Source organism: Ovis canadensis, chromosome 4 (assembly GCF_042477335.2).
Source record: "Ovis canadensis isolate MfBH-ARS-UI-01 breed Bighorn chromosome 4, ARS-UI_OviCan_v2, whole genome shotgun sequence".
NCBI classification, from domain to species: Eukaryota; Metazoa; Chordata; class Mammalia; order Artiodactyla; family Bovidae; genus Ovis; species Ovis canadensis.
Window position 1 is genome coordinate 127531061 of NC_091248.1, and position 26942 is coordinate 127558002.

General features: G+C 43.3%; 2 pseudogenes; one reads left to right on the forward strand and one right to left on the reverse strand.

The window, feature by feature from the left end:
• Nucleotides 1-573: 573 nt before the first annotated feature.
• Nucleotides 574-7134, reverse strand: LOC138439841 (GTPase IMAP family member 7-like; annotated as a pseudogene).
• Nucleotides 7135-10357: 3223 nt separating this feature from the next.
• LOC138439625 (GTPase IMAP family member 6-like) lies at nt 10358-15738 on the forward strand (annotated as a pseudogene).
• The last annotated feature ends 11204 nt before the right edge of the window (nt 15739-26942 follow it).

A 26942-nucleotide genomic window follows, 5' to 3' on the forward strand; every position in this document is an offset into this window, starting at 1 on the left:
CTAGAAAAGGAAAGCAGAGACAAATAAGACAACTGTTTTTGAAATGGGCCTTTGGAATTATTGTTTATTTGAGGCTATTACAAATGTTATTATTTATCTTTTTGTTCATTTGTTGGAAAAAAATATACTGAAATAAATCAAAGGGTCTATAGTAAAAAGTAAGTTTCCTCCCACCCCTGATTCCTGGAATCTGAAATTCATTTCCCCAGTGGCGAGCAGAGTGGCCAATATTTAAATAAATATTTTGTATATATGCATAAACATACATTATGTCTTGTACTTGTTATCTACTGCTGTGTAACAAATTACCCAAAACTTAGTGGCTAAAAACAACAAACATTTATCATCTCATCTCTCAGGAACCAGAGAACACTGCTGCTGGGGGGAGACTGGAAGCTTTGCTGACATTTACACAATATTCACAAGGGGCCTGTGTAATGTGTTTCACAGGTAGTGTTAATGCTCAATGCAAAATGCATTTCAGCCTTGTAATTCCTTTCATTTGAGTCTTTGAACCATGTCCAATGAACCAGAACTCAAACTAAGCAATCTTGTAGTTGGTATTTGTTGGAGGGGAGGGAGGCATGGAGAGCAACAGGGAGTGAGCTGGAGAGATGCTTTGCTAACTATAGTAAACTTTGAAAAAAATTGTTACTTCTTGAACAAAGGAAATATTCTTGAAAGCAGCTTCATAATTTCTTCAAATACACAGCTAAATATATTGTCTTGAGACTCCTTCCTAATGTTTCCTAGTTTCTCTTCATATTTCATCTTTGGTAATTTAATTTTCCCCTATTTTTCCTGTATAATCTTCTTGCATACTTGAGCACACTCCTTTTCCACTTTTTGGATTTCTATTTCTAATTGATCAGCATATCGTTTATTCAAGACTTCCTCCAGCTTTCTCAGGCTTTCCAATGTGCCCTTGTATCTGGTCAGAAAAGTAAGCCCCTTGGTTGTTCTGCACTATCTTGTCTATCAGCTCCACCAGCTCCTGCACCTGAGCTTCCTTCTCAGCCTGCTCTGTGTTTCTGCTGTTACTGAATGCATAGCAGCGGTGTCCACACTCCTGGAGGAGGCTTCATAAGTTTACATCTACATCCTTTGAAAAGTCGCTCAGGCTCTGGTCCCCCAGTTCATCTCTGCAAGTGAATAAGATGATCATATACTTCATGGCTGCTTTCCCAAAGAGATTCTTGACCAACACCACAGTTTCTTGCTCTTCCTGTGTGTAGTGGCCCAGCCTCAGGACCAAGACGATGGAGTGAGGCCCAGGACAGGAGGTGAGGACACATTGGCTGATTTCCTTGCAGGTGGCCATTTGGGTCTTCTGGGTGTCGAAGAGCCCTGGAGTGTCAACAAGGGGAGTGTCTTTCCCCTTCCATCCCTTCCATTTCCGGGATGCTTTCTGACAAGTTTTGGTAACAGCTTCAGCAGAAATCCTAGAGTCAAATACTTTTTCCCTGAGGATGGTGTTTGCAGTCACACTTTTTCCACTTGTGGTCTTCTCGACCAGCATGATCCTCAGACTGATATCCTGAACAGCAGTGGTGTCCACATCAGAGGCTGTGGAGAGTAGGCAAGTCAGCTATAGTTTACAAAGGAAAGAAAAATAATGTTCAGATTAAGTTGAAACCATTCCCAACCCTGATTTCTTACTCTACTGAATATATAAATCAAGTCTTCTAAGCCAGGTGAAGTATTTTCACAGAGGATTTGTTCTTTGATATCTTCTATTTATTATTCTAATTCCCACTAAATGCCTCTCCTGTGTTGCTGTGATGAAAGTAGCGTTTGCATGTTTAAATGTTTTTTACTGTAATTTTTTTTTCCATTTAACAAAATAATATATACATTTTGTTTTTGAAAAAGTTCAGGTTTAAAAATCAAATCTGAAGAATCCTGGTGGCAGTAGTTAGCATCCTATGCCATGAAAGAGTGCTCATTAAAAAGCACTAACAATCCAGACTCAAACAGAAAGAAAGCATGGATGGAGGAGAGACAATAGTCCCACATGGAGACTCTCAATATGGAAGGAAAACAACCACATGGTGAGACATGTGAAAACTGTCCTGAAATTTGCACATGTCACATAGAACTAACCTAGTCTTATTTGTCAAGTTGCATGAAGGAAGATAAATTTGATGTTCTTATTGTAAAAGTACTCTAATATTTAGAAGCAATAATGGGTGCCTTATGATTTATCATAAAATAAAATGTTTGAAGTGGGTCTGATGGTCATCTGGCTACATAGTTGAGACAATAATCCTGCAGTGACTGAGAAAACAGATCTGCTATTGTTGAAATTTTAAATTACATACACCTATTGTGGATAAATAGAACTTATCAATATTGACCCTCACCAGATGGTCAATACTGAAATCAGATTGATTATATCCCTTACAGCTGAAGATGGACAAGCTTTATACAGTCAGGAAAAATAAGACCTGAAGCTCACTGTGGTCATGAGCTCCTTATTGCAAAATTCAGGCTTAAATTGAAGAAATTAGGGAACACCACTAGATCATTCAGGTTTGACCTAAATTAAATCCCTTTATGATTAAACAGAGGAGGTGAAGAATAGATTCAAGGGAGTAGGTTCGGTACACAGAGTGCCTGAAGAACTATGGACAGAGGTTTGTAACAGTGTACATGAGGTGATAACTGAAACCATCCCAAGGAAAAAGAAATGTAAGCAGGCAAAGTGGTTGTCTGAGGAGGCCATACAAATAAATAAGAAAAGTAGAGCACCAAAAGGCAAAGGACAAACAAAATATATACCCAACTGAATGCAGAGTTCCAGAGAATAGCAAGGAGAAAGAAGAAAGCCTTCTTGAGTGAACAATGCAAAGAACTAGAGGAAAACAATAGAATGGGAAAGACTAGAGATCTTTTTAAGATAACTGGGCTTCCCTGGTGGCTCAGACAGTAAAGAACCTGCCTGCAATTCAGGAGACCAAGATTTAATCCCTGGGTCAGGAAGATTCCCTGGAAAAAGAAATGGCTACCCACTCCAATATTCTTGCCTGGAGAATTCTATGAGCAGAGGAGCCTAGTGGGTTACAGTGGACTACAGTCCTGGGGTTGCAAAGAGTTGGACATGACTGAACAACTTTTACTCACAAGGGAATATTTCATGCAAAGACGGGCAAAATAGAGGGAAGATATGGCAAGGATCTAACAGGAGCAGAAGAGATTAAGAAAAGGTGACAAAAATACACAGAAGAACTATACAAAAAAGGTCTTAATGACCCAGATAATCACATGGGGTCAGTCACCTAGAGCCAGATATCCTGGAGTGTAAACTCAAGTGGGCCTTAGGAAGAATTATTATGAGCAAAGCTAGTGGAGGTGATGGGATTTCAGCTGAGCTATTTAAAATTCTAAAAGATGATGCTGTTAAAGTCCTGCACTCAGTATGCTGGCAAATTTGGGAAACTCAGCAGTGGCCACAGGAGTGGAAAAATTTTCATTCCAATCCCAAAGAAAGGCAACACCAAAGAATATTCACACTACTGTACGATTGTGCTCATTTCACATGCTAGCAAGGTAATGCTCAAAATCCTTCAAGCTAGGCTTCAACAGTACATGAAGCAAAAACTTCCAGATGTACAAGCTGGATTTAGAAAAGGCAGAGAAACCAGGGATCAAACTGCCAACAACACTGGATCAAGAGAATTCCAGAAAAACATCTCCTGCTGCTTCTTTGACTAGAGTAAAGCCTTTGAATGTGGATCACAACAAACTGGAAAACTCTTAAAGAGATAGGAATACAAGGCCATCTTACATGTCTCTGGGTCTAACTGGTCAAGAGGCAACAATTAGAATCAGACATGGAAAAATGGACTGGTTCAAAACTGGGAAAGGAGTACCTCAAGGCTATATATTGCCACTCTGCTTATTTAACTTCAGCGTAGAGTACATCATGTGAAATGCTGGGCTGAAGGAATCACAAGCTGCAATCAAGATTTCTGACAGAAACACCAACAACCTCAGGTATGCAGATGATGCCACTTTAATCGCAGAAAGTGAAGATGAACTAAAGAGCCTCTTGATGAGGGTGAAAGAGGAGAGTGAAAAAGTTGTCTTAAAGCTCAACATTCAGAAAACTAAGATCATGGCATCTGGTCCCATCACTTCATGGCAAATAGATGGGGAAAAAGTGGAAACAGTGCCAGATTTTATTTTGGTGGACTCCAAAATCACTGTGGATATTGACTGAAGCCACAAAATTAAAAAACACTTGCTCCTTGAAAGAAAAGCTATGACACACCTAGACAGCATATTAAAAAGCAGAAACATCACCTTGCTGACAAAAGTCTATATAGTCAAAGCTGTGGTTTCTCCAGTAGTCATGTATGGATGTGAGAGTTGGACCATAAATAAGGCTGAGCACTGAAGAATTGATGCTTTTGAACTGTGGTGATGGGGAAGACTTGAGAGTCCCTTGGCCAGCAAGGAGATTTAACCAGTCAATCCTAAAGGAAATCAACTCTGAATATTCACTGGAAGGACTAATACTGAAGCTGAAGCTCCAATACTTTGGCCACTGATGCTGAAGCTGATGCTCTAGTACTTTGGGCTAGTACTTTGTGAAGAGCCAACTCATTGGAAAAGACCCTGATGCTGGGAAAGATTGAGGGCAAGAAGGTGGTGACAGAGGATGAGATGGTTGGTGGCATCACCAGCTTAGTGGACATGAGTTTGAGGAAACTCTGGGAGATAGTAAAGGACAAGGAAGCCTGGCAGGCTGCAGTTCATAGGGTCACAAAGAGGTGGACACAACTTAGCAAGTGAAAAACACAACAGAGACATAACACTGAAGTAGAACAGGATTCCTGGAAGGAAGAATAGAGAAAGTAGTGGAAAATTCCTCACAAGATAGCATCAACTCTCACATGGTTTCACAGGAGAATTCCATGAAACCGTTAGCAATCATGGGCACTTGATTCCTGAGAATCCCAATTTTTCTTAAATTATTTCAGAATATAGGAAAATAAAGTAAACCTTAAAATTCTAAGAAGTAAATGTAACTTTGAGCCACAAAGTTGACAAAGATTTTATCAAACAGAAAGCTACAGTTGAATCTCATGTATGAATATCAATACAAAATCCTAATCATGTATTAATGAAAACAGAATCTGACATTTAAAAAATTATTTTAAATATTTATTTATCTATTTGGCCACACCAGCACATGGATCTTCAATCTTCATTGTGACATCTTTTTTAAATGCAGCTTGTAGGATCTTTAGTTGTTGCAATTGAACTCTTAATTGTGATATGTGAGATATATTTCCCTCACCAAAATGAATCTGGGGCCTGTACATTGCGAGGGTGGACTACCAGGGACATCCTCAGAATCTGACATTTTAAAAAGGGCTACATCATAACTGCATGGGATTTTCTCTGGAACACTAGAGTGAGGAGCGCAGGTTAAATAAGAGGAAAATCACTGATATTAAGATAGCCTTTTATAGTAAAAACATTTCATAAAATATGAATTGACACATACTTTCTTATCTATTTCTCTACTCATCCCAAAAGCCAGCAACTTACTCAATGGAGAAATACTTTCTCACTAAAACTATAATCATTCCACCTCACTTCCCAATGGTATTTGTGATATCCATCAATGCAAATAGAAAAGAAAGTGATTATAGGAATGAGAATTAGAAAAAGAAAAAAGGAGAGGCCGGATAGTAAATAACATCATAAAGCCTCTTAGAGAATTGGTGCACAGATAGGCCAGTAGGGGGGAAAAAAACAACAGAAAATCTCTACAAATGCTCATTTGCATAGGGAAATTTAGTATATAATAAAGGCAACATTCCATATCAATGGAGAGAAGATGGACATTGTAATGAAAAGTATTGAAATAATTGAATAACCATTTGAAAAAGTATAAAATTGGATTCAGTCCTCATATCAATGTAAGAAGTATCCTAAATTCATCAAGTATTTGTTAAAAACTATATGCTATTGGAAGAAAGCAAACAAATTCTTTCAAAACACGAGAGTGAGGAAAACATTTCTAAACTGAGCCCAAAATACAGATACAATATGGAATCCAATTGATAAATCTGACTTTAAGTTTCTGGTTACATGTCAGAAGCTTGGAAGTCACTACTCCATCCTAAGAATAAGTGAAAGTTGAATGGACTGAAAAATCAACTTTTCTCGAATACTTCAGAGGTTGCTTTGAGGAGACAGGGCAAGGTGCTGTCCCCAAGACAAGAGAACAGACAGGGAAATACAGGGAGCCATGGCTCAGGAGAGCAGAGACTCAGCGTGGGCACCAGTGCTGGGGCAGCAAGACTGGGATTGACCATTTGCTCGATGGTCAGTGTGGAGTTAAAATTCCAGGAGGATCCTGTCGTTGAACAACCCACACTTTTGTGAGTTTTACTTCTGCGAGCCCCACCAGGTTCTGATAGTAAATATCCAAAAAATCCCCTAGTGCTTCCTGCTGCTGCTGCTGCTGCTAAGTCGCTTCAGTTGGGTCCGACTCTATGCGACCCCACAGACGGCAGCCCATCAGGCTCCCCCGTCCCTGAAATTCTCCAGGCAAGAACACTGGAGTGGGTTGCCATTTCCTTCTCCAATGCATGAAAGTGGAAAGTGAAAGTGAAGTCACTCAGTCACGTCTGACTCTTAGCGACCCCATGGACTGCAGCCTACCAGGCTCCTCCCTCCATGGGATTTTCCAGGTGAGAGTACTGGAGTGGGTTGCCAATGCCTTCTCCCTGCAGGGGAGGGGAAAAGGAATCATTTTGAAATGGGGCAAAGCATCTTGTTCTTCTCAACAAGGCCTGCCCTCAGAGGAAAGCAGTTAACCAGAGCCTGACCTGCTGGGGTTTTATCAAAGCCTAACTCACTTAGAGAAAGAGAAATATACTACTACAGTCAGTTCTAAGCCATTCATATAGGAAAAGGGAAATAGCCACCTCCAGTCCACTCAAATGCTCGAACCTGGGGTGGGGGAGAAAAACGCTTGTGAGGCTCACAGTCCAGAGGCAAAGGCTCACTAGAACTGTGATGTGCTCATAGACAATAGACTATGTCCCCTCCCTCACCCCAGCACCACAGTACTAAAGGCTTCTTTACAATTGCAGTTTTGTTTACCCAGGTCATCGTGTCCAGCTGGTGAGAAAAACGAGCAGACATACTAAAGAGCAAAAAATATAATTTGAAAAGACAGACCAAGCATCAGTACTAGACATGGCAGGTGTCAACTGAACAAAAATTCACAACCTAAAAGTTGAGAATGGTATTGTATTTGAGGAAGTACTGAAGACTATAGCTTGGGAGACACTCTCTCAAATGGCTCTGAGGAACTGTTCCAAAGAGATAGTGGAGGAGACAGGATATATAGGAACCTTCACTGAAAACAAAACAAAAGAAAACAAAATGTATGGTCAAGCATCAAAAGATTGCTTCCAATCACAAAAAGCCAGACACTCAAATTAATGATTATAGTGCTTTTCTACATATGGGAAGATGCAAGAGTCTGGGCTCATTGAAACCATTCCTTTGATATGCATCTTAGCTATTTAGGGCCAGTATCCTGTTTTTCTCCAATCTGAATTCCCCTCAGGGCACACTGTCTGGGCCTGAAATGCTGGTGACTTGATAATGGGCAACATTCATTACTTATTGAAATGGCAGGCGAGATTTATTTGTCTACCCAGGGATCTTGGAATGATTAGACCAGGAATTTAAAACAACTAAGATGAATGTCCTAGGGCTCTAATGTAAGAATAGATGGGCCATGTAAGCAGAGACATGAAATCCTAAGAATCAAAAATAAATGTTCGAGATCAAAAATAGTGTAACAGAAAAGAAGAATGCCTTGGATGAGCTAATTAGACCAGCCCAGATTATAGTCTTCAGGATCAGTTTCTGTGCAAATAATCCAGGCTCTCTTGGAGAAATGACTGATTTAAAATCTGAGGCAGGAAATGCATAAAATGAACTTGGATCATTTTACTGGACTTTTTATTTTTTTTTGCATCCTGCTGCAAACAAAGTAAACTATAAATAAATTATGAGATAATCCATGAAATCTAATGAAAGGATATGTGATAAAATGAAAAATTTATACTACCTTTGATATTGTGGTTATATTTTTTAGAATATAGTCTTTCTTTTTTAGATATGCATCTTAAAATATTTGCAGCCACCTTCTAGTGAAGTGTGGGAATCTAGATGAGAAGTCAGTAGGCAAGGTTCTAATCTTTTCTTGTCAATCTCTTTGAGCCTTGCAGAGTCACCAGTTCTCTGGAATTTGGTTCTCTTTTCAGTGAATAAAGAGAATTAGAGTAGGTTTAATGGAATGCTGTCCAAATGGCTTTCCAGTTCTGAAGGTCTGCCTTGGAGTCACTAACCTGTACTGAAGGAAAACAACAGGTTTCCAGGTAACATTATCACAACATACACTGGCTAAAAAGTACACTATGAAGACAAGCTCAGCCCCACCTAATGAAAGAGTAAGTGTATATTACCTATGTTCCAGCCTCTAGCAACCACCATTCCACTCCCTGATTCTATGACTTTAATAACTATTTTGTATATAAATGGAATCACACAGCATCTGTCTTTCTGTGACTGCCTTGTATCATTTAGTATACTGTTCTCATATTTTATTTGTATTGTCTCATATGGTGTGATTTTTCTTTTTTAAGGTTGAATAATATTCCACTGTATGCTTCTCTTTTAATCCACTCATCTGTTGATGGATATTCAGGCTGTTTCCACCTCTTGAATATTGGGAATAGTGCTCTAATAAATGTAGAAATGCTAGTGTTTCTTTAAGATTCTGATTTCAATTTTTTGAATCAATGCCCAGAAGTAAAATTGCAGGATCATTTAGTACCTCTGTTTTTCAATTTTTGAGACGCCTCCAGACTGTTTTATGGTTAGATCTCATCTTAAGTGTTCTTATCATAATAAAATAAAGTTAAAAAATTAAAACTATGAGTCATGTGGTAGTTATAGCAATGAGTATAGGACCATTGGACTGAGAGGGGGAACAGATCACAATATTATATTATTAGAAAACAGATGGAGAAGGCAATGGCAACCCACTCCAGTACTCTTGCCTGGCAAATCCCATGGAGGGAGGAGCCTGGTAGGCTGCAGTCCATGGGGTCGCTGGGAGTCTGACATGACTGAGCGACTTCACTTTCACTTTTCACGTCCATGCATTGGAGAAGGAAACGGCAACCTACTCCAGTGTTCTTGCCTGGAGAATCCCAGGGACGGGGGATTCTGGTGGGCTGCCGTCTCTGGGGTCGCATAGAGTTGGATACGACTGAAGTGACTTAGCAATAGCAGCAGCAGAAAACAGAGAGTTATCAAAGTAAATTAAAAAAAAAAACAAAACAACCCAATGCATCAGCTGAGCAAACACCACTTAAAAAATGAAAAAGGAAGAAGTTAAACAAAAATGTTTCTGCACTATTTCTCTACACATAAATGAATATGATACATAAAAATGGAATCAAATCATAAGAGAACGTAACCCAATGTAAAAATATTTCCTCATGTGCTTTAGACTATGAAACACTATAATAAGAATACAAACTCAAAAGCAAAATTCCCAAGAGGAGATGTTAGAAGGAAGAATGAGAAGAAAATGCAGGCTCAGAGAAACAAAGTGAAGATAAAAAGTGAATCATTTCAGGACCCGTAAATGAGTTAGAAGCAGAGAGGTAGGAAAAGATATAATTCAAAAGTAAATGTCTTATTTATAGGAAAGCCTTTCACAACAAACGAAAATCTCAAACACGAGAAGATTCAACAGTTAGAGAAGGACTAACATGTGAGTAAGAACAACCACAAATCTTACTTAAAAAGGATTGATGTTGCTGAAGTTGACAAATCAATAAATAAAACCGAGGAAGCATAATCCAGTAGTTTCTCTGAAATGGAAAAAATAACCCCCTCAAAAATCTAACTCTTTAGGAAAAAGAAGACTACATTTCATTCCTGGAAACTTGATGTAAGATATTTAACACTGAATTCAGTGTTAAACATTTTCCGAAAGATCTGCTGCTTTGGTTTAAGCCCCTGAGTTCCACTTGTCCTAATGCAGGATCAAAGTAATAACATTCATGTTCCTGTTTCCCCTGTTGACGTTACCAGTGAAGTCACTCTGTCGTGTCCCACTCTCTGCGCCCGCATGGACTGCAGCCTGCCAGGCTCCTCTGTCCATGGGGTTTTCCAGGTGAGAACACTGCAGGGGGGTGCCACCAGGGCCACAGACTAGCACAGCCGGCAGAGCTTTCTGCTTGGGGGGCGGGGTGGGCCTGGCCGGAGGGCTCCGCCCACTCCCTCTTCCCTCTTCTCACAGCTGACAGCTGCACTCTCAAGGGCAGTTCTGGAGCTGAGCTTCCGGATCACGTAATACTGAAAAACTATCCGTCATGTCCTCTATGTGTGGGTATGTTTGGGGCACTGTCTCTGATCTCCTCCATTCAGCCTGCAGTGTGTTAGCTCTCAAAGGAGACAGAGAGAGTTCAGGAGAGCACACGGCCCCAGGAGACGCAAGACATGGGCATTCCTCCTGCCCCACAGACACCATGGCGGTAAGTCCAAGGCTGTGGTGACCCTGCCTGTGTGTGAGTCTGTGTGTGTGTGTTGTGCTTGAGAGTGTGTTGTGGGGGTGCGGTGCATAGTGTGTTTGTGTGTATACATGTGTGTGTTATGTTGGTGTGATATATGTGTTTTGTGTGTCTATTTGTGTATAAATGAGTATATGTGTGTATTATGTTTGCATGTGTTGCATGTGTGTTTATATGTTTGTTTGTATGTTTGTGTGTGGAGTGGAATGTTGTGTGTGTGTATATTTGTATGTCTATGTTGTGAATATATGTATGTGAGTGGTCTCTGTGTCATATGTTTGTGTTTGTGTGCCATGTATGTATGTTCATATGTTTGTGAGTCATGTGTGTTCATGTGTGTTGTATGTGTGTGCTATGTCTGTACTTTTGTACGTGTATGTGTGTAAGTAGTGTATGTGTTGTGTTTGTGTGTATCTTTTGTTTGTATGTTTGTGAGTGTGTGTGAGTCTGTGTGTGTGTGTATTGTGCTTGAGAATGTGTTGCAGGGGTGCTGTGCATAGTGTGTTTGTGTGTATATGTGTATGTATATGTGTGTGTGTTATGTTTGTGTGTATGTGAATGGTGTGTGTCAATTTGTGTATAGATGAATATATGTGTGTTTTCCATGTGTGTTATGTTTGTGTCATATGTATGTTTATATGTGTGTTTGTATGTTTGTGAGCATATGCATGAATGGTGTGTGTTGTGTTTCTATGTATGGGTTGTTGTGAATATGTGTGTGTGAGTGGTCTCTGTGTCTTACGTTTGTGTTTGTGTGCTGTGTATGTATGTTCATATGTTTGTGAGTAAATATGTGTTTGTGTGTGTTGTATGTGTGTGCTATGTTTGTACTTTTGTACGTGTATGTGTGTAAGTAGTGCATGTGCTGTGTTTGTGTGTATCTTTTGTTTGTATGTTTGTGAGTGTGTGTTTGTGAGAGTGTCTGTGTGTGCGCCTGTTTCAGGAGCAATGGGAGGAGCCAGGGGAATCAGGAGGACCTCGCAGCCTTTGGGCTCTGCCTGGCACTCCCCGCCTACCCTTGGGCAGGACACTCTGTGAGTCTCACTTTTCTCCTGAGAAACCTCACAGGCTGACAGATCTGCTCCATGTTGGAGACAAACACTGGCGCGTGGCCCACGTGTGGTGATGCCCCGTCGGGCAGGGTCTGGGGTGAGGTGGCCGGGGCTGGGCAGACAGCTCTCTGGGCTTGAGAGTGGATGACAGGAGTTCCTGGTGGGTGACAATGCCCTCCTTGGCAAAGAGGACTGGGAATTGCTCTAGAAAATATTGTGCAATGTCCTGGGAACTTCCAGGGGGACAAGATCTCAGGAATGTGTAGTTTGGACTCAGCATCCACATCTCCAGGGACACGGAGGCCCCGGCAGCACGACCACCCGAGTCGGTGGCCTGGAGCTGAGTGCCGAGGACCCGAGGCTCCTGGCAGGAATGGACCCCACAGGGAGAGGAAGCATGTGCTTGTCTGCCGCCCTCCTCACCACCCAGCACTCGGCCTCTGTGGCCCTCACTGCCAGGCTTCCCCCACAGATCGTCCTGGTCCCATGAGCCCCTCACCAGCCCCTCCAGCAACGTCCTCCTCACATCCACCCGGCACATTGGCCACTGCTCCCAGGACAGTGTCTGTCAGGATGAGTCTCTGGTCATTTCTCCCCATCACAGAATCCACCCCACCCAAGTGGAGACCATGTGCAGGGGAAGGAAGGGGGAAACAGGGTCCCTAAAGGAAGTAGCGGGTGTCTCAGACACCCCCTCACCCCGTCCCATGCCTACAAACCGATACAAACAGCTTCCATGGGCAAGAGAAAGGCAAAATCAGGAGCCCCTGAAAGCTCGGAGGAAACCTCAGTAAGACACATGATGAGTTTTTTCTAGATGGAGGAAACTGAAGAAGGTGCATCCCAGGATCCTTCTCCAGACGGGTCAGGAGGTAAAACAACTTTCTAGCAGACATGAACTTGAGAGAGGCGGGGTTGGGGCCTGAAGGGCAGGTGGTGTGCTGGGGGGGCAGCCGGAGTCCCCGCTGTCAGAGATTTGCCCACCGGGGTGGCCATCACTGGGCGTTTGGATTGGGCCTTCCTTTACCCCACCCAGCCAGAGGGGAGGGCCCCTGATGGTGCCGTGGGTCAAAGGGGGTGACAGACCACAGTCACTGCCCCTTCACTGAGTGTCAGGAAGGATGTGTTCGTGGGTGTGATAGACGGCTCGCCCCAGGCCCCTGGTGGGTGTCGCGCTGGCTCTGCTGTGAGACTCTCAGGACCACGGGGGCTGCAAAGCACTAGTGAACACATAGGATGTCTTCCCAAGGGGCTCCGTCTCCCCAAAAGCTGTTTCATCAGAGTCAGGGGCTTCACTTTCATGGGTTCAACTTGACATCTAACCTGGGGAGACAGAACTTAGGAATTTAGGAATGCTGGAAATCCATCACTTTCCTGGACAAAGGAATTGATTGGCAATTTATTATGCAGTTCCATGTACTTATGTTTTTATTAGATGAACTTCAGTGGCCTGAGCCATTGGGAGAAACCCATAATATTAAGCTGGATAAGAAAGCCACAATCCCAGTGTTCACACCTGATTTATCCTTTTTGCAGCAATCGGGGTTCAGTATTACTTCAAAATTTCTCTTCTGTGCTCGATGTATTTGGCTTTTAAGTCCAAAGGTGTGGCATGAGTGTCTCCAGGCTTGCCCATATGGGAAACCACTGTCCTCCTCCAGCTTTGCATTTGAGTACAGATGGACATTGCCCTTCCCTGCTTCTGTGGATCTCCCAGGCATTCACTCAGGTCACCTGCAGAAGCTGGAGGGAGCCCATATCTTCCAGTCGGAGTTGGTGGGTGGGTCAGCCCACCAAGGCAGAAAGGCAGGAGAAACACACCACTGCTGGGCAGAGCTGGAAGAAGATGGTGCCAGTCCTGGCCTCAGGAGGCTGAGGGCTCTGCACTGAGACACACCAATGTCTTCGCTGGGAACAGACTGGGAACCAGTTAGGGTTTGATGCTTCTCTATGTGCTGTGGGTCCTGGGACCTGCAAGGCCAGAAGGGAACTCCCTTCATGCCTTCCAGCCACAGTCATTTCTAAAATCTGGACATGGGATCCTCAGTATTAGATGGGCATGAAACATCTACTCGCAGCTGATGGTTCTGATATTCTCCTGGGTAAGGGTGTCCAGCCCAAACTTCAACGGTGGAGCTTAGGACTGTGACCCCAGTGTGAGTTGTGCTGTGGAGCTGGGAGTCTGGCTGAAAGGTCCCCACCCTCACAACACTCCTTGTTGGGAAAATTGAAGGTAATGTGGTGTGTTCGATCATGGCAGGGAGAGGACAGACACAGAGGCTTGTGCTTCCAACTTCACCCTCTTCCTGGAAAGGGTCTCCAACCAGAGGTGCTCGAGAAGCTCAGGCTCCCAGTTCATGAGGGGATGATCCCACTTGGTGGGACTAGGTGGCCCGAGAAGAAGTTTCAAAACAGAAGCATGAAACGTGGCATTCTACCATATGATCCCACAATTCCACTTCTGGGGAATATACCCCATAAAGTTTAAACAGATTGTGAATATATGTTCACTGAGGTGCATAGTAGCATTATTCACAATAGCAAAAAGTGGAAACAGTCCCCCAACTCCATATATATCTGAATATGGATTCACATATACACCTACATTCATATATACACCTACACCTACAGTGGAATATTATTCAGCCTTAAAAAGGAAGGCAATCCTGACACTTGCTCCAACATGGATGAAGCTTGCACACATTATGCAAAGTGAATAAGCCAGACACAGCAGGGAAAAAATTGCCTGATCCCAGTAATGTGAGGTCCTTAGAACAGTCGAACACATGGAGAGAGAAAGAGCAGCGGACATCGTGTGTTGGGGGAGGCAGGATGGAGAGTGAGTGTTTACTGGGGACAGGGTGTCATTCGGAAAGATGGAAAGATCTTGAGATGCCCAAGTGATGACTGCCCAGCAATGTGAATGTACCAAAGGCTACACATAAACAGGGTTCAAACAGTACATTATATGTTATTTATTTTCTGCCGTAATGTTTTCCCCAAAAGTGAAAAAAGGAGAAAAGGAAGGAAAGCATGTGAACCTAGGGCATATCTCGGATGCAGACGCTGGGCTTCCTTTGTCCTGCCCACACCCGGACCGTCTGGCCCCGGGCAGGCTAAAGCGGGGGAGGGGCTCTAACCTCGTCCCCCCACCTTCTCTTGATGCTTCCAGGGCTGCGGGGAGATGAAGGGACCCCACAGACGCTGAGGCTCATCCTGGTGGGAAAATCCGGGAGCGGGAAAAGCGCCACGGGAAACAGCATCCTTGGGAGGAGAGTGTTCGAGTCCAAGCTCAGCGCCCGCCCGGTGACCCAGGCCTTCCAGGAGGAGCGCCGCGCGTGGGCGGGGAGGGTGCTGCAGGTCATCGACACCCCCGACATCCTGTCCTGCTGGGAGGCGCCGCGGGGGACCGCTCAGGGCATTGGCGAGGCTGGCGCCCGTTCCTGGCCGGGGCCGCACGCGGTGCTCCTGGTGACTCAGCTCGGCCGCTTCACTGAAGAGGACCAGCGGGTGGCTGGGCGCCTCCAGGAGGTGTTCGGGAAGGGCATCCTGGCCCGCACCATCCTGGTGTTCACGCGGAACGAAGACCTGGATGGTGGCTCCTTGGAAAGGTACCTGCGGGAGACCGACAACCGGGCGCTGGCCAAGCTGGACGTGCTCTGCTCAAGGCGACACTGCGGCTTTAACAACAAGGGGGACGGAGCCGAGCAGGAGGCCCAGCTGAGGGAGCTCGTGCGGCACGTCGAAGGGGTCCTGTGGGAGCACGAGGGCCGTGCCTACAGCCCCCCAGCCGCCCCTCACCTCTGTGCCAGCACCCCATGAGAGCTGAGGCCTCCAGTGGCTGGGCGCCAAGGAAGGGCGCAGGGACCAGGCCTGGCTGCGGGGCCTGCGCCACATCCTCACGGAGCCTGAGCAAGTGCGCCCATCTGAGGTGCAGGCCTCCGTGGCTTCCGGCCTGTCTTCCTAGGCCTGGAGTCCGGCTCCCAGGCCCCTCACTTGCCCGCTCCATCCCAGAGGTCCCTGGCCCCCGCTGTGTCCAGAGCAGCCTCTGGTCAGGTGAGAAGAGGTGGCTGGGCTCCTGAGTTCTCAGGTCGGTCATCACACCTTCCAGAACACAGAGGGCCTCCTGCTCTGCACCCCCAGCCCATCCTCACTTGTCTCTGGCAGTCCCTCTCAACAGAACTCTAAGAGAAGCCACGCCTCCTGAGGAGGGCCTGTGCTCCCTTGTGCCGTGGAACCCCGGCAACATCCCAGCCACTGGAGTCTTGGCTTAAAACTTGATGCAGCAGATCAGCATGGAATGTCGACCAGGCAACTCTGCATCTTTCGGAGAGTTGTGTCCTTGCCCATTAAGATGGCAGACACGATGGCTTTTAAGGCCCAGTGCCATGTGGGGCAGGACAGTCTCTGGGCTGGGGAAGAGAAGGCAAATAGAAACAGGGAAGGGCCTCAAGAAGCTGCTCTTGATTCACTTTTGAAAGAGGCCACAACCCACAGCAAAGGAGCCCCATGGGAAGGAGCAGAGCATGGCAGGGGTATCCTGGGGCCAGGTCTGCTCAGGAAATGCGGCCTAGACCTGGCTGCAGGACACGGACCCACCCCGGAGGTCCAAGTGGACTTGGACAGTGGAGGAGCTCTTCCCCGGGAGGCTTGGACAAGGGAGGTCACACACCTGGCACTGCACCCCATGATGCCCACCCTTCCGCATGGAGAGCAGAAGAGACTTCTAGCCCCGCCTCTGCCTGACCTGCAACCCCTTCCCTTCTCCCCTGTGAGAGGGGAGAAAGCGAGGGGCATCTGGGCCTGTAGGTGGGTTCCCCAGCCAGGTGTTTGGGGGTGTAGAATGGAGGGAGGAAGGAAGAAAGGGAAGCTGCAAAGAAAGAAGCAGGAGACCATGTGAACGTCCTCGGGAGCAGCCTACGGGCCTCGGAGAGTCCTGCACCTCAGGGTGTCATCTCGTCCTCACCCAGAGGACCCCTGAGAAAGCTGGGACAGGTCTTTAGCTAAAAGAGTCTCACGTCAGAACAGAGACATATCGGAATATGCTTAAGGTAGCCTTTGTGCCACACCATTTACTAAGTAGGTGATCTATCTCCTGCTGAACTGAAACAGCAGTTATCATATGGTAAATTTTCATATTCCCTATGATTTCTGTGAGAATTTTTGCCTCTTTTCTTGTCTTCCATCTTCTCAACTCCCATATGAATAAAATATTGACTTGATTCCTGTGGCTTTGATTGTAATGTGAACTCTCCCCTCCACCCCCGATTTCCTCCCTAGTCACCATTTTTGTATTTCTTTTGTTATTTTCAGGCATCATTTCTTCTGTGTGAAAATTAAAATTACTTGTTGAATTTTCTAAAAAGAACATTGTTGGTATTCCAGTTGTAGTTGTCTTATGTATATGTATTGAATTTGGGAGAATTGGAAGCAAGATAAGTCAGACAGAGAAGGACAAGTACTGTGTAATATGTGGGATCTAAAAAGTCAAACCTGTTTAAAAAAGGAAGAGAATAGTGGTTACCAAGAAGTGGGGGCACAGGGGATAAGACTGATGGTGTTTTAGGCACAGACTTGTCACAAGCACTGAAAAACCATAGAGGTCTAAAGTACAGTATACTGAATGTAGACAATAATATTGTAGTATAGTATGTGATGTGCTAAACATTGTTAAAATGGCAACTGTACTATGATACACCAGTCTACCAAAGTAACACTCAGCACACCTTAAATTTACACAATGTGAAAACAAATTTAAAGTCTCATTAAAAAATCTGAAACATTAAAAAAAAATAACTGGGAGACTCTGTAAATGCTTCAAGGATAAGTGAAGCAAGCTCATTTTGTTTCTAAGTGAATAGACCCATTACTTCATAGCCACTGAATTAACAGGTAAAATCATTCACATTTCCTTTAAGATAAGAAGATAAATATCCTTAACTAAGGTACTTTTGTTTTAACCCTGTTGGCTTATTGATCTCTTCCTAGAAAATACAAGTATTGACCAAATGACAGGCACTGTCACTCACGAACGTCAAGTCACTAAACGGCAAATGGCAAGTCACTCAAAACACATCATTCATTAAAAATTCTAAAGGAGTTGCTTAAAATTTGGGGTTTTCTCTCCTTTATTACTAAAAATCAAGGAAAATCCCCCCCATGACATTTCAGAAGGAAGGGGAGTTGTTGCTTCACACCATCACTTCTTGAGCATCAGAGAACAGGGAAGGCATTGTCAGTTTATTCTGGAAATCCCACGGTCTGTGTACCAGAAAGAGAGCTTTTGTGGATGAGGTCATGGGTAGGGGGAGGAGAGGGGTTTGTCTTGGCCAAAGCTGTGAAAATAGTGACCTTTGGAATTCATTATTCTCAAAAAAACCCCTACGCTGGAACAAAGCATGAAAGAGAGAGATCTGGAGAGTCCGAAGTGACCAGTTGAGTCCACGGGCTGCTTCCTCCTCGGTGGGTCAAAGCAGTGGCTAAAAATCTCAGGGAAGTTTTCCAGCTCTGAATTCTCCTGTAATAACTTTCATACACTCTGTAGAAAATTCAAAATAATGAGAGTTTTTAAACAACTGTTGGAAGACACTGAGAATGACCAAGTACAGGAAGAGGCTATGGGGAACTTGACACTTCACTCAGGGGCCACGTGGTGTCACATGTATGTGGTTCCCCCCGAGAGCACGTCCCCATCCTGCTGATCCAGGGATGTCACTCAAGCAGAAATTCACAGGGACCTGAGAGTAAGAGGATGGAGTTTGGGAGCAGCCAGAGAGGGTAGATATCGATGGAGATGCCCACAGAGGGCATGGGTGGGAGCATGAGAAATTCTGCATTAAAAACTCCCTTCAAATCTTTGGATGACCCAGGAATTGTGATCTCTAAAGGGTCCAGGGGAAATCATTTAGAAGGATGAATAAGCTGGTCAGAGATTTCAGAGTTGCCCTTAATAGCAAAGACAGAATTTTAGATTCTAGTCCACAAGTATTCCACTGAATTTTACTAGTGGGAGTAAAGATTACCTCAGGACTAAGGGGCCTGCCCTGAAAGAGCAAAACTGGAACAGCTCCTTGCTAACGAAGACTCTTGAGTTTCCCTTGGACTGCAAGGGGGTCCAACCAGTCCATCCTAAAGGGGATCAGTGGAAGGAGTGATGCTAAAGCTGAAATTCCAATACTTTGGCCACCTCATGAGAGGAGTTGACTCATTGGAAAAGACCCTGATGCTGGGAGGGATTGGGGGCAGGACGAGAAGGGGATGACAGAGGATGAGATGGCTGGATGGCATCACCGACATAATGGATGTGAGTTTCAGTAGACTCCGGAGTTGGTGATGGACAGGGAGGCCTGGCGTGCTGCGATTCATGGGGTCACAAAGACTGAGCGACTGAACTGAGCTGAACTGAACTGAGCTGAACTGAACGATATTAAGCCTTCCAAAGTTAAGTTCAAAGGCATGGGCCAGTAATTTCAGTGCCTGCTGGAGCAAACCCAGGATCTTTCAGAAGAGCATAGTAATATCCCGAGTCTCTACAACATGCTATGGAGAATATCTGGTAAACTACTAAAAATTCTTTTTTTCTAATATGAAGGTAGAAAGTTATAAAACTTCCCTCTACACATGTTTATCTGCATCTCATAATGTTTTGTGTGTTCTCTTTTCACTATCACTCAGTTTATATTTTGCATTTTCTTTGTGATTATCTCTTTTCACTCATGGAGAATGTATTTAATTTCCAAATATTTGAGTATTTCTCAAAATTGCACTATGCAATATGGTAGACACTAACCATATGTGGTTATTGAGCATTTTCAAATATAGCTATACCTGGAAAATGGAACTTTTATTTCATGATAATTTGTTTTAATTTAAATTTAAACACTGAAGCACTGTAAAATATTTTACTATGAAACACAGTTCTGTTGTTTGGGTAGAAATACACTTCACTCTAACTGTTTAATCACATATTATTGTTGTATTGAAATGCAAACCTTGGGAACATTTATTGTTTCTAGTGTCAGAACATAAGCACATCATCACTGATTTAGTCGCTGTCCGAAGACTGATTCCCTTTGAGCAATCTTCCTAATGAGTGTTGTAGTACTTTTATGAATACTTTGTCTAGACAGCATGGATGACAGTGATACAGAGCTACATTTAGTTGGTTATTAAATTTAAATCCGGATGATTATTTTACTTATAATAGATTCAGATTAAGTTTTAGTTATAAGTAAGCATGGAGAAAATTTAAGCTTCAAAATGAAGGCATGATATTGATGCAGAATGAATGGAGATGACAAAGCAGGTACTAAAACTGGAACAAAAGAGAGAAAAAGCCTGGAAATGTTTTACAACATTCAGGATGAATGGTAATTGCAGTGGGCTGCAGTGCAATGAAACCAAGACAAAAGAAACAACCAAAAAAGTTGTTAGAGAGCTTTTCAGTAAATACATACAGGGTTTGATAAAATGTTTCCTCTTAGCCATCAAAAACAGACTTCACAAAACTACTAATGGAAGCCAGAATTGAATGGCCAACAAAAACACTCTGGACATCTTTTAACAGACTCAGGACTTGCAACTTTGGCCAGCTATAAAACAGTTTGGATTATTGGATTAAAAAAAATTTCAATTGGAGAGATGATGAAAATATTGTTACTTTGGTTATGGAAAGTTTTCTTGTAAATGTTTAAAGAAAAAACTAAAAATTCTAATGTATACAAAGCGTGAAAAACCTTCTACCAAATAATTGCCCAGAGAAGAAAAGACTTTTAAAATAATACCAAAGATTAATGGAGTTAAAGTTTTAAAAATTGCAATTCTTTTTCTTTAGACCTAATGAAAATTGTGACTTTAGACACAATCGACATAACACTTTGAGTATGTCTTCATTTTTTAAAGCCTTTCCCCTCCTTATTTTACCAATGGGTGGAAATGTGTGATTTTCTCTTGACATGAAAATATTTTCAATGTATGGTGATCTTGCCTGATGGGTTTAATATTTTCTGCATAACTGATACATGAACTCCTATAAGGCTATCCTCCATCCTGTTTTAAAAGTCAGAAAAAAGCAGCAAACTGGGAGGGAAATAGTTTATCCCCAGAGTAGTAATGTTTGAAGGGTTTCAAAGTATGTTGCTTTTCCCCTCCTTCCAACTGCGTGTCTCTATTTTCTTCTTACAGCTCACAAAATGTTAAGGGTCTTGTTGTTGTTAAGAGTAGTTCTTTGTAGGTTTTTTTTTTTTCCTTCTTCTTTCCCCAGATGAAAGTCCAATCTCTCCTTAGTTTGCTTCTCTATGCAGTATTTGACTTGCTCAGTTCTTGCCTGATTGCATCAATGAGCTCTTCTTTTAGCTTGTGCTTAGTTCCCAGCATTTTGCATGATGCACTCTGCATATAGGTTAAATAGGCAGCCTTGACGTACTCCTTTCCCAATTTGGAACCAGTCTGTAGTTCTATGTCCAGTTCTAACTGTTGCTTCAAGATTGCTGGGAGAAATATCAATAACCTCAGACATGCAGATGACACCAACCTTAAGGCAGAAAGCAAAGAACTAAAGAGCCTCTTGATGAAAGTGAAAGAGGAGACTGAAAAAGTTGGCTTAAAACTCAACATTCAGAAGTCATGGCATCTGGTCCCATGACTTCAAGGCAAATAGATGGGGAAACAGTGGAAACAGTGACAGACTTTATTTTTGGGGGCTCCAAAATCACTGCAGATGGTGATTGCAGCCATGAAATTAAAAGACACTTACTCCTTGGAAGAAACGTTATGACCAACCTAAATAGGATATTGACAAGGAGAAACATTACTTTGCCTACAAAGGTCCATCTAGTCAAAGCTATGGTTTTTCCAGTAGTCATGTATGGATGTGAGAGTTGGCCCATAAAGAAAGCTGAGCACCAAAGAATTGATGCTTTTGAACTGTGGTGTTGGAGAAGACTCTTGAGAGTCCCTTGGACTGCAAGGGGATCCAACCAGTCCATCCTAAAGGAAATCAGTCCTGAATATTCATTGGAAGGACTGATCCTGAAGCTGAAACGCCAACATTTTGGCCACCTGATGTGAAGAACTGACTCATTGGAAAAGAGCCTGATGCTGGGAAAGATTGAAGGCAGGAGGAGAAGGGGATGACAGAAGATGAGATGGTTGGATGGCATCACGGACTTAATGGACATGAGTTTGAGCAAACTCTGGATATTGGTGATGGACAGGGATGCCTGGTGTGCTGCAGTCCATGGGGTTGCAAAGAGCTGGACATGACTGAGTGGCAGAACTGAACTGGACAGGGCTCTCTTCCATTTCCAGGAGAAGGAGGACTCCTAACTGTGGTTTCTGGTCCCTGTTATGTCTTCACTTCATCTTTACTAGGGAGTCCTAGCATACTGTTAACAATATGATGTTTTGCTTTATTAGATTCAATTGTCTGTGTGTATACTTTTCCTTCAGAATCCTGGAAAGGAGAAGGGTTTTTGGCACCCTGGATCTAGCTGGTAATACTTAGAGCAGAGGAAATGCCTTGAAAAATTTGAAGCCACTATCCCTTTCTTTGTCAAACACAGGATATTTGCTCCAGTGTAATCACTGTCAAATCACTGTCTAGGACCAGCCACATTGGCAATGCCAGGGAACTGTTAGGAGTGCAAATTCTCAGGTCTACTCACTCAGTAACTTTGTATGTTAACAAGTCTTCCAGGTGACTCTGATGCAAGCTAATGCTTCACAAAATATGGGAAAATCTGAATAGTCAGATTCCAATATTTAAAAAAATAGTAATAGATTTTTTTCAAAAGATGACAGTCTTGTCAACCAATGGATTGTCCATATCCTATAACTTCTCCAATTTTCAGAAAAAGATTTAGTCACTAGACAATAACATTTTACACAGTAGTAGTCCAGCTAATTAGAGTTGAGAACTGTCTTTCCTCTCCTAGGGGAAGGGAAACAAGAAGGCAGAAGAATATAGCAATCATATATGGTCCTAAATTTTTCTCTCCAGGTTCAGGAAACAAGAGGTATATTAGATAGTGAAGTTCTGGTCACTTCTTGCATTTTGGTCTGGGGAGTGCCCTCTGGAAAAAATCCTTTCAAACATGGATGTCACTTTATGTGGTCCTTGTTTCAAGGATGGAAATACTTTCCGTTTCTATCTGCTTTGGTGGCTCCCCAGTACTTTCTAGTATTTGTTCTTTGTAGTTTATTCCAAAGTTTATCTGTAGGATATTTAATATCTTATAAGACTGTTAGGTAGGTAGAACAGGGAAAAGGAGTCCACAATGGCGGTGGCTACAAGACAAGGAAGGGAAAAGCCCGTGAAAATGGAACAAAAGAAGGTCCGAGGACTGGAGTGAGGACCTCAGGTAAAACAAACAACACTCTTGGCTGGCCCAATTTACATAGGACAGGCCCAGGGAGAGATAAACATATAAATAGAGGAGCCAAAGCTAGCTCACTCTCTCTCCCGCGTGCTGGGGCACTCTTCTCCTTGTGTCTTTAGATCGATGTGCCCTCACGGCTCAAAGATGGATTTTCCTGCTTTCTTCTAAATAAAATAGAGCTGTAACACTGAGCTGTAACATTGATTTGTCTAAGAGCTAGAACATGGTCCATTCGAGACCTGAGAGCTGTGACATGCCAAGGGGGCTTTAATGTCCGTCAACCAAATCATTTTTGTGATGAGACAAAGAATCGAGGAACATACACTTGCGTGACAAGACTCTGTTCTCTTTTGGAACCAGACTCGAGCACTGAGGTTCTATTTTCTTGTCCTTTCCTTGGTTCATGTGTAGAATGAGCAAGAGTTTAGGACTGTAGAAAAGTTTGGTTGGGAATCGTCAAAAGAATCCGCCATACCGTTGAGAATGAGGTCTCTCTAGAGCAAGAAGTGTGTGGCAAATTCACCCCAGCTCATATGGCAGGTGCTGCTGGACATCAGCCCACTAGCATTTGTCCCCTCCTCATTACTAACAAAACTACAGTTTTGCTTATCACAGCAATGGACCCATGTGAAATACTGAATTGTACTCAGTATGAATTGTTTCTTGTAGGTGAGGTAAACATATGACCAAGAGGTGGTAGAAGAAGCCCTGTGGGTTGGCTTTGCTTTTGCAGTAGAAGTGCCATCCTGTCTTCCTTCTTGTGTCTGTTCTTTCTGCTTGCAGTTCTGACCTGAGGCTGAAGCTGAAGCGGCCATCTTGCCACTCTGGGGACAAAAGATACCAGAACCGGTGGAAGAAAAAAATCAAGTTCTTTGGATAGTTAGATCAGCTCTAGAGTACCAGCCGTAAACTCCTTGTATCAAAATTGAACCCCTTGTTAAGCTACTTTGGTGAAGTTGTATTTCCTGCAACCACGTGAAATATCACCCTCTAGCTGATATTCCAGGGCTGAATGAGAGCCACTGCCTGACCAGCCACAGAGAACGTAGACCATCTGGAGCTGTGGTCAGGTCAGTTGAGGAGCCCCTGAAAGGGCACTTCCTGGATCAGAAATCAACTCACTCGGTGCCTTTACACCAGCTTGTGGACTTTCTTGTTGGGGATAGCAGGCCTTCAGAGGCTTGACAGACATGAGACATCACCCAGCAAGTAGGGGTGACAGAGGCTGAGGCTGGAGGCCTCATATGTACGTGCATGTGTGTGTGCTCAGTTGTGTCCGACTCTTTGTGACTCTGTGGACTGTAGCCCTCCATCCATGGAATTTTCCAGGTAAGAATACTAGAGTGGGTTTCCATTTCCTTCTTCAGGGGATCTCCCCAACCCAGGGATTGAATCTGTGTCTCCTGCATCGACAGGCAGATTCTTTAACACCGGCACCACCTGGGAAGCCTGGAGAATGCCATCTTTCTCCACAAACCAGTGTCCTGTAAGGCAACCAAAATCCACGGGAGGAAATAAATACAATGGTTGCAGAAAGTGTCTGAGTCACCTACATGCAGACTGAACACTATCTAAAGTGGCTCTTTTTTTTCCCCTAAGTCTTTACTGAATTTGTTACAGTATCGTTTTTCATTTATGTTTTGGTTTTTTTGGCTGCAAGTCATGTGGGATCTTTAGGTCCCAGCTAGGGATCAAACCAGCACCACCTGCATTGGAAGGCAAAGTCTTATCAACTGGACCACCAGGGAAGTCCTTAATGGGGCTCTTTAACACATCAGAATGGACTGGTTTTTACATGAGAGCAGACATTTAATTCTGAGTTTTCTCTGGAAATAATGGATAAGACCTAGGAAAGATTATGAAATTTTAGACAATGTAAACATATACCTTTTCTCTCTATTCCCTAAATGTAGTACATGTTTAATTTTGGCACAGATGGCATTTCCAGTGGATTTGAAATTGTTCTGTAGGGCGTGACTGACTTATAGTCTCAGAAGACTCATTTCCATACACTTGTTCAAAACTTTAGGTCTGTAAAGGTAACTATTACCTCAAGAGGAATTAAATATAAACAACATTTTCTCATATCATTATCTTTTCTCACAAATCCTATATCAACAATCCAAAGCTTAGGAAAAGTTCATTTCAGTTCAGTTGCTCAGTCATGTCCAACTCTTTGTGACCCCCTGGACTGTAGCATGCCAGGCTTCCCTGTCCATCACCAACTCCTGAAGTTTGCTCAGACTCATGTCCATCGAGTTGATGATGCCATCCAACCATCTCATCCTCTGTCATCCCCTTCTCCTCCTGCCTTCAATTTTCCCCACCATCAGGGTCTTTCAAACGAGTCAATTCTTTGCATCAAGTGGCCAAAGTATTGGCATTTCAGCTTCAGCACCAGTCCTTCCAATGAATATTCAGGACTGATTTTCTTTAGGACTGACTGGTTTGATCTCCTTGTAATCGAAGAGATCTCAACAGTCTTCTCCAACACCACAGTTCAAAAGCATCAATTCTTTGGCACTCAGCTTTCTTTATGGGCCAAATCTCACATCCATACATGACTACTGGAAAAACCATAGCTTTGATTAGACAGACCTTTGTTGGCAAAGTAATGTCTCTGCTTTTTAATACGCTGTCTAGGTTGGTCATAACCTTCCTTCCAAGGACAAAGTGTCTCTTAATTTCGTGGCTGCAGTCACCATCTGCAGTGATTTTGAAGCCCCTAAAAATAATGTCTGTCACTGTTTCCCCACCTATTTGCCATGAAGTGATGGGACTGGTTGCCATGATCTTAGTTTTTAGAAGGTTAAGTTTTAAGCCAACCTTTTTCCTCTCCTCTTTCACTTTTCATCAAGAGGCTCTTTAGTTCTTCTTTATTTTCTGATCATAATGAGACAAAACCAGATATCATTTCTGGGAAAATGTGCTTCTGTCTGGAAACTGAAATGGCGCATTGTATTAAACAACTCTGGTTGAAAACAAAAATACAAACTGAGTCTTTAGAGTTTCTTAAAGATCATAAAAATGAAAACATTAAATATCAGAAGCTGTAGGCCTCATTGAAAGTAGTGACCAGTGTAAAATGCATTGTGCCAAAATCTTTTTCAATAAAAGTGAAAGTGGCTCAGCTGGTAAAGAATCTGCATGCAATGTTGGGAGACCTGGGTTCAATCCCGGGGTTGGGAAGATGCCCTGGAGAAGGGAAAGGCTACTCACTTCAGTATTCTGGCCTGGAGAATTCCATAGGCTATACAGTCCACGGGGTTGGAAACAACTGGATATGAGTGAGCTACTTTCACTTTCAAAAGAAGGAAAATAAATCTCACTAAAAAAAAAAAAAAGACCACTGGAAAAAGTGAATTAAAAGCAAGTACAAGTACAAAGTTATGACCAACCTAGATAGCATATTGAAAAGCAGAGACATTACTTTGCCAACAAAGGTACATCTAGTCAAGACTATGGTTTTTCCAGTAGTCATGTAGGGATGTGAGAGTTGGACTGTGAAGAAAGCTGAGCACTGAAGAATTGATGGTTTTGAACTGTGGTGTTGGAGAAGACTCATGAGGGTCCCTTGGACTGCAAGGAGATCCAACTAGTCCATTCTAAAGGAGATCAGTCCTGGGTGTTCATTGGAAGGAATGATGCTAAAGCTGAAACTCCAGTACTTTGGCCGCCTCATGTGAAGAGTTGACTCATTGGGGCAGGAGGAGAAGGGGACGACAGAGGATGAGATGGCTGGATGGTATCACCAACTCAATGGATGTGAGTTTGAGTAAACTCTGGGAGTTGGTGAGGGACAGGGAGGCCTGGTGTGCTGCAATTCATGGGGTCGCAAAGAGTCGGATACGACTGAGTGACTGAACTGAACAAGTACAAAAGACAAA